General features: G+C 33.4%; 1 pseudogene; it reads right to left on the minus strand.

Annotated features, from left to right (window-relative positions):
- Positions 1–392: 392 nt before the first annotated feature.
- LOC118601834 lies at positions 393–508 on the minus strand (annotated as a pseudogene).
- Between the last annotated feature and the right edge of the window lie 8,655 nt (positions 509–9,163).

Consider the following 9,163-nt stretch of genomic DNA (forward strand, 5'->3'; position numbering starts at 1 on the left):
TATGAAAATAGTTACATGGAATCTCCATACTTGCATAATCCTTTTATAATGCATAATGTTCATATGCAAAAATATTCACGTTTTGCATAACTATTTATTTTGAATGAAACTTGAAAATTGTTGATCCACAAAGAGTCAGAGAAAGAGACTGTGGTCAGGAGACCTAACAACAAATGGAATGTATGAGCAATTGTTCAGTGTTCAATATTTTGCAAATATTTCGCAATATTTTAGCACAGCTTTGTTAAACTCAACTAATTTGGCCTATTGGATAAGTTTTTTAACTTCTTTAGTCCTCACTTTCCTCATCTGTGACCTTCAAAGTTTATCAAAGTGCTGAGAACCCTTGCACATATTCATATCAAAGTTTTTATTTTTTTTATTATTATTTATATCTACAGTACCTGGTCTTCCTCGGTGGTCTCCCATCCAAGTATTAACCAGGCCCAACCCTGTTTAGGTTCCAAGATCAGACATCGGGCTCGTTCAGGGTGGTATGACCGTAGACCATGGACTGTGGCTCCACTGGGGCGCGAACCCAGGACGCTCTACATGTAAAGCAGACATGCTAACCACTACACTATGAAATCGCTTTTAATATATCAATGTTTTTGAACTGAAATAAATGGAGATAAAGTAGTAAAAGTTTATCCTACTTCCCTGGGATGACACTGGCAACAGGTAGGTCTCCATCTGAACAGCCTCTGTAAGCATTTGTGAGTCAGCCTCTACAGTAATGATCCCTCTTGTGCTAATTGTCATCGTTACCATAAAGCAAAGTTGTCCCTGCCTCTTGAATAGCTTAGTAACTCAGTGACAATCTTCAGTGCTCCCTTTTGTGTATTCCTCTTAAATGTGTTGCACATAATAGCTATGGATCGAAAGAAAACTACTGGCTGGTAACCAAAAATCTACCAAATCTTAACCTGGATAGTACCATCTTGAGAAGATTTATCCTGTTTAAATTAATCCACAGATTAAAATTGATCTTCACATTTAATTAAATCAAATAATATATTGTGAATTTTCAATTACTAGCTCACTATTCATTTAAAATGAGAGATTTTTCTCTTTCCAGCCTAATGGTGATTAGGAAATTAAGGTAAATTAAATTAAAGGAAAATGTTGTAAACTTTGACCCTCCTTAGAATTTCTGTACTGTCAACATCAAAAAAAAAATCCAATTAAAATTAATGAAAAATAAGATGATAAATTATGAAACAAAATGATGATATAAAAAATGTAAGAATTTTTTTACAAAGTTACTGAACACTTGAAATGTCCTTTATATGAAAAAATCTTAAATTACTGAGAACAAAAGGAAAAAAGAAAAACCTTTAAATATTCTTAATAAATGACAGAAAAGCAAGACATTTATCTTCAGTTTATGTTTTTCCTGTAACCTAACACAAATTAGAATGTGTCCAAGGACTTCTTGAATACATGATAGAATGAATACTAGCTTCTTCGGTATTATGCAGCATTTGGACTGAAAGAATAATTCTTGTACAGACCATCTGTATAAGCTCAGGAGCAATATTAAGTGATAAATTATTGGAGATGTGTTTTCTGGGGATTGAAATCTAGGAAGTTCAAATTTAATCCTAATCATTTTAAAGTATAGAAATAGAACTTAAGGTCTACTGGAATATTAGTGTATTCCAGATATCAGATATCTTGCACAAACTTTTGCAAATGCTATATTGGCAATTCACAACAGAATTATCCGTTACATGACTGCCATGCTGATATTCTATGTGGTTGACTTAAGTGAGAGTTTGAGTTCATGAAATTGAGGAAAGTAAAATTATCATTATCTCTTTTTTTAAGAACCAGGTTGTGTTCTCACACAGATTAAATGTTCTTGTTTTCTATTATTCAATGATGCCACAGTGGTCTTCTTAAATAGTTTAGACCATAGGAATTGTATTTGTATATATTATGTATGTGTTTGTGTGTACATGTACACATATATATGTTAGTCCATCTTTTGAAGCTAAAGTCCACAATATAATTTTCCCCTTTGTGATTATTCAATCCAACATATAGACCGGAGGTGGGGGGAGGGGTACTAAATAAAGCCAAGGAATGGCTAACAAACTAATTAGCTAAAATAAAAACATACATTCTCTCCCTGCCCCCCATGACTTATAACACTAGGTCCTCCAATAACAATTAGAAAATACCCTTCCCATGTATCATTCTCTCTACACCTCTTGTTTCATTTTTTTCCCCTTCCCTTTATACTTTTGTTTCCCTTTATGTCTCTTTATAATAGCATTCCCTTTTCTGTATCTTTCTTTCATCCTCTGCTCCTGGTCTTTCCCAGATGCTTAGTGTCTCTTCTAAACTACCCCCATAAAGACATACAAGCATAGTATCCAAGAGTTACCACTCGTTAAATGCTTTTCATATGCCAGGCAAAGTCCAAGTAGTTTTATATGTATTTATTTATTTTATTCTCACAACATTCCTGAGGAAAAAGCTATTATTATCTGCATTTTGATCTATGAGGAAACAGGAGCACGTAACTTTCCAAGGTCATATAGCTAGAGACTGACAGAGGCAGCCTTTCTGCATCATAAGCCCACACTTTTATTCACTACATCACATAGCATACTTTTGTAGTATGTGTTCTACTTTTACCATAATTACATTGTAGGTCCTTTTCTGCATAATTTCAAAAGCAGGTGAATTTGGGGAAATAGTCACAATAAGCTACCAAAAGATTATATACAGTTGAACACACATACATACACACATATAATTTTCATGTCTATATAACTAAGTTATTAGCCTTTGCCTACAATTATATTCTATTTTAAATAACTTCTGATCTTGGGAAATTTTTTTAGTTTATTTACAAACATATACTTTATACCTTTGTTTTAAAAGGCCAGATGTTAACGACAGATAAAATTTCACATAAAGTTGGTTGAAAACAAAACACTGAATCAAAGACTTCGCTTCAGGTTTGTGTCTGCGACCCTTTGACTGAACAGATCAACGGCTGAGGGTTGGGGACAGACAGGCACTATTTCAAACTGACTGTGTCCCTCCTCATCTTGTACTGATACCTGTAGTTTCCTAATCATTTATAATAAATTTAATAAATTACATTGGGAAAGAGAGGTTAGTTTTCTGCCTAAGAGTGTAAGAAAGGCACTCTCCTTGACATTATCACCATAGGTAAAGTAGCACGGTGCAGTGAATGAAACCTGGATGTTCATATCATTACACGTGGGTTAAAATAATACCCATCCCACTTTCAAGTCATATAAACTGGTCCAAGTCTTATTGCTAATTTTGTCTTGGTTTCTACATCTACATTAGGATCAAAACATCTGATAATATTTATGCAAAATAAAAATTTTAATTTCATTCCCAAACATGCAAAATAGCAATTTACTTACTGATTTCTCTTTTACAGAGTTTGAGAACAATACATTTAATTTTCTTGAGTGAAATTTTCAATTGTTGTTATATTATTAGACAATTATCTTGGATGAAACAGTTATTCTCAATTCAGATAATAGGAAATAAAACCTCTACTTTTTATCTAAATGTTTTGATGATTAAGTTATTTCCTTAGGACAAGAGAAGTTCTTTACTGAAATATAAACAGTAAGCAGTTTTTACTAATATATTGTGAATCATAAAATAAATAAATAAATAGATAGATAGATAGATAGATAGATAGATAGATAGATAGATAGATAGATAAATGGATTAGAAGGCTCTTAGGCAGTTTTAATTAAACAGATAATGGACAACTTAAAAAACCTAAAGTCAGGATTATGCTTCCCTCTACCTCCTCTTCATCTAGTAGAGCCTTAAATCTAAGAAGATAAAATAAGTCCAGAAATATGAAAGATCAGCATCAGCCAGTCTAGGGAGCACCCTCCAGGAATGCAGAATTTTAAATAGGGGTCATCATAACGACCCTTTGTAAGAGCAGAAAATAATTTACTTTTCTGTCTAGAGCTTCAAAATGATAGAATGAAGAGATCTCAGTCTTTAGTTGACAGGACTCAAGCACATGCTGAGAAGCTCAGGAAAAGTATAGATATGAAATCTCCCAAACCCCTAGAAATGGGGTCCAGGAAGGTTTCATGACACACAGACAGTCTGGTAGTTATGTTAGATCCATCTGGTATAGGCAACAGCTTTTCCATGGTTCTTTTCTACAGCCAAATCTATTCAAATATTTTTTTAAAGAAGGAGGAAATATAACAGTGATTTCCCTGCCTTTCTTCCTGTCCCCTTCAGCTTTTTTACCTGAGCTTAAATACCTCCAGTGACTAGAAGACTCACATCCACTAAGGTAGCCACCCTAAAATAGGACCCCTCTTGTTATTTCAATTATTTCTTTATAAAATTTTATTCCTTCTCTCTATATAAGTGTGGGTTCTAAATACTAGATACCTTAAGAACATGGTTAGAAGGCCTGAGAATAGGGATAAGGACATCAGGCATTTGATTCACAGAGAAAGGATAAAAGGTTTTAAAGGGAAGAAACATTTAAAGATAGAGATCTTTGTACTTAAAAAACAAACACAAAAACATTTGTAACCTAACCATTTACCAAGGATAATATTAACAGAGCAACTTCAAAAAGAATGTCCTTTGTCTCTACTTCTTGGTTAAACCTCTCCAGCAGCTCAACCTAAATTTTATTTTACAATTTATATATCCTTGCTATATATTTTAAGTTTAAAGGGTGAGATCATGGCTATAAATCAAAAAATTAAAAACATTGACTAGAAGTCTGTATGATTCTTGAAGGTCTAACTATTATATTAATCTTTACTGAGTCAAATAAGAAAGAAACTGAAACATCAAATATACCATATGCTAAATACTAGTTCCATATCACTTTATTTTTTACATTTATAAAATATGATAAGAATTACCTCTGATGAAGATACTGCAAAAACTACATTGATGAATATCAAATTCTCTAAAAACGTAATTGCTTAAAACAATAAGTATTGATTATATCAATCTTTCCCATGGTCTGCAATTTGAAAGTAGCTTAGTTGAATGGTTCTGGCTCAGGGTTTCTCATGAGGTTTTGGGTAAGGTATCAACCAGGGCTACAAGCAGAAGCTTGGCTGGATCCGGAAGATCCACTTCCTAGTTTTTGACGGGGGCGTCAGCTGTTTGCTGCCTGTTGTCAAAAGTCCCAGTACTTTTATCACATAGACTTCTTCATAGCCTGGTTGAATGTACTCATCATGTGGCAACTGTCTCTGCCTGCTACCCCTGACTCCCCAGCAAGGGATCCAAAACAGCATGCAAGCAAAAAGCCACAGTGACTTTTATACCTAGTCTCTGAAGTATCATAACTTCCTCTTTTTTATTAGTTAGAAGTGAGTCACAAATTCTATCCTACACTCAAGAGGAAGGAATTTAGGCCCCTACCTTTTATACAGTGTGTCAAAAAATTTGTCCACATACTTTAAATCACCTCTGATGAGGATGCCTCAAAGCTCAAGAGACTTGAAAAAACATGCACCACCTTAATATTAATCAGGAAAATAAAAATTAACAACACAAAGAAATACCATTTCATATTCATCAGTTTGACAGAAGTTTAAATCTCTGAAAATAGCAATTGGTAAGAAGAGTAAAGAGTATCAGGAGTTCTTACTCACTACTGTGGAGGGTTACAGTTATTACAGTTTTAAACCTACATACCTCATGACCCAGCAATCTCTTCTAGATGATATACTTAAAACTTTAGCACAAGCAAACAAAAATGGTAAGTATATTATGTTTATTATGGCATTGTTTATGAAAGTAAAAATGAAAGAATATAAACACCCATCAATGGGAGAATAGCCACATAAATAGTAATGTATCCATGCATGTTATTACTATACAGGTATAAAAATTAATGAATCAGAGATACATTTATCAATATGGATAGAATTTAAAAATAAGATGTTGAAGTTTTTATTTTAAATATAGATGCAGAATAACATCCTGTATAAAGTTAAAACCATCAAAACTATATATATGTGCATATGTATATGTGTACATATACATGTATATTAAACATGTGTTTTATATATATATAATTCAGTTCAAATGTATGATATAAAATATAGAAACGCTAATGGGAGTGATAGAGTCCAACTTCAAGACAGTGGTTTCTTCTGGAAAAAGAGAAATGAAATGAGTCAGTGAAGTTTACCAACTGATTTCAAAACTATCTGAATTGGTTTCTTTCTTTAAAATTAAAAACTGAAAATATTAAATATAATAAATATTGAAATTGATACAATCCAATTTGGTTTATTTAAGAACCTCTATAATTTCTTAATATTCATAATGTAAATATTTTCAAAAAATGTTAAATAGGAAAACCAGAAATTTTTGTCAGTCGCACTATAGATTCAAGAAAGACAGAATTGGAATCTTGGATTTGTCACTATTAAGCTGTGTAAACTGGGGAACCCTATTTCAGCCCTTCATATTTTTAATATAGTATATCTAGTGATTATAAAATGACATATTTGTAGAGGAACCAATAAATGCTAAATAAATTTTTACTGGTATTAATTTACCCCAAGTATCAGTTTTCTCTCATCTTTAAGTGTCATGTTCATTCTTCTGCTGTGGACTCTACAAATCACTTCACTCCTGTTAACTCTCTAAAATTCATAACTGTGATCATTTCCACAGACTGCTGCTCTCTCTGCACAGGTATTTTTCCTCCACAAAAAAAGCAATACATGATACTGTACAGGTATATCAGTATTTGCTGAAAGGTTGAGATTGCTAAATAACATAAGAGAGGTCAGTTTTAACTGTACTATGTAAGACTTTCCCATAATCAGAATGAAAGGCATCAAGAGAGTTAAACCTTTCACTGAGGGAATCTCACAGCTGTCTTCAGTTCCTCTCTCAATCTGTCTTTAGACACCATTTGGAAAGAACCCACACACACAACTTCTTCTAACTTCCATAGTATAAATCTCCCTTATCTTTTTAAGGAAGCCTACTATGTTCCCATTAGATCTGATTTCCTTCTAGAACTTATTCTTCTTCCTTAAAAGTTTTATTTACCCATTAAAGAACATACTCTATGGTTGTCACTAGGACAGTCCATGGTGGCCTTTGGCATTCCTAGACCCACAGGTGGTACAGGGTTATGAGGTTGCTTAGATACTCCAAGACTTGGAGTGAATTCCAGAGCAGGCACTAACATGCCAAGTATACTCTTTTTGAAAGTGCGAGCTACACACAATTTTGGTTTTCTTCATGTCCAGCAGGTAACCTATCAGATCTTTTACAAACTCACATACACTTACACATATGCACCTCATTTATCAAAGATGTGTATAAGCATAGCATTTAAACACATTTTGTGGAAAACGTTTTCCTAAAAGCCTCCCAAATATGTGACACTATCTGCATCACAATTAGGTTGGTATTTTATATCATTGTTGAGAAGATTATTAGCATTTTGCATTTCTCTCATCCCTCCCATTGTGTACTCATGCCAGATTTAAAAAATAAGCCTTTTTCTAGGCCTGGCAATTTCTATTTTAGCCATGAAAGCACCAAGCTAAAGATTTTTAAATGCCACTTACAAGAGCTTAAGTTGCTAGATAAGAATCTCATAGCTTCTGCTGATGGCAGGGGAAAGAGGAATTTGAGCAGGGGGGCGGGGATGGAGGGTGGGAAGGATGTTCTTTAGTTGATTGTTATTGTTGCTGGTGCCATCATAATTGTCATTTATTATAAAATCAGTACACGTTTCATTTGACTTTATGAACAGATTCATTACAAATTTTTATGCAATGATTTATATTCAGGATAACAATTTTATTCTTGTATTTTTTTCCCTTTTTATATAGTTCATATATATGAATATGCCTAGAGATTTATATATGGTGGTAACTGAGTAGTATTCAAGAGATTCACTTTCTAATCACTTGAGTTGGCAAATCAAAGCAGAAAAAAGTATTTTGATAAGTCCCATGTACCTAAATATTGTGGTTAAAAGGGAGAGGGGAAAAATAAGAGAGAGAGAGAGAAGAGAGAATTAAATGTGATAACTTGATGGAAAACAAAGATGCATTTATTCTTAATCAAGCCAAGACCTGGTGTCAGTTGTAAAGCCAATTGCTATTAGCAAAAAAGAATCTGTCCACCAAAAGGCAAACCAATGAAAATCAAATGGATTAGATTGGATGAATGCCATCTTCACTTGGACACTTCGAGTGAAATTATTCAGGTATACTACTAAAGATATTGTGGCATGAGAAACAAGAGCTCAAAAATTAGACTCTGCTTTTAGAAACTTTGGCAACCAATCATCCTTTCTTTTAAAAAAGTAAGATTTTCTCCCACATAAAATATGTTTTATTGTAATTTGCAAAACAGTCATCCTTTAAAATTAAATGATTGTTTATCACTGAAAAGTTAATTGAAAAACATGTTTTTCTCAGTAAATAGAATCCTACATCATGCAAGCAATAAACATTCTTGCTTGAAAGGAATTCTTGCACCTTCTTCTAAGACTGCCATGGAAATAAAAAAGAAAAAGAAAAAAAGAAAGGAGAAAAATAAAAGCCTCGCATTGCCCTCTAGTTGTGTCTGGCTTAGGAGCCAAATGGGATTTTGTAGCCCAAAAAGTTTCTATTCACTTCTAAATTTAGCACCCACATATTTCCCTTTTGGCATATCATGTTCCCCATATTCAAGTGCAAGCCATTTCTGAGGAATACTTGTGTGAGTTGCTCCTTTTTAGCAGCCATAGATAATCTGCCCCACTGGACACTTGGCAAAAGTTGATTTTACAGTTCCCGGATGCTAATACAGTATAAGATGAAAGTGAAAGGAGCATTTGGTAGATAATGAAGTACACAAAATGTGGAATGAAAATATTTTCAAGTGCAATCTATGGGTCAGGACTCAGAGGAAAGGAGCTTTTATGACATAGGACTGTCCTTAAATAAGACACCTTTTTGGATTCTTTGCTTCTTTTCTAGACAATAGAGACAATTTCCAGACACCATTTTCTGCAGATAAAATTTCACACACCCTTCTGTGTGCTCTCACAGTATTTTTCTTGAAATGTTGTAGCAATAGATTATCAAGCCATGTCTTATAAATTTTGTTGCTTTTATGTCTGTCTCAGCCACTTTTC

Source organism: Rousettus aegyptiacus, unplaced genomic scaffold (genome assembly GCF_014176215.1).
Source record: "Rousettus aegyptiacus isolate mRouAeg1 unplaced genomic scaffold, mRouAeg1.p scaffold_m13_p_4, whole genome shotgun sequence".
Classification (NCBI taxonomy): Eukaryota; Metazoa; Chordata; class Mammalia; order Chiroptera; family Pteropodidae; genus Rousettus; species Rousettus aegyptiacus.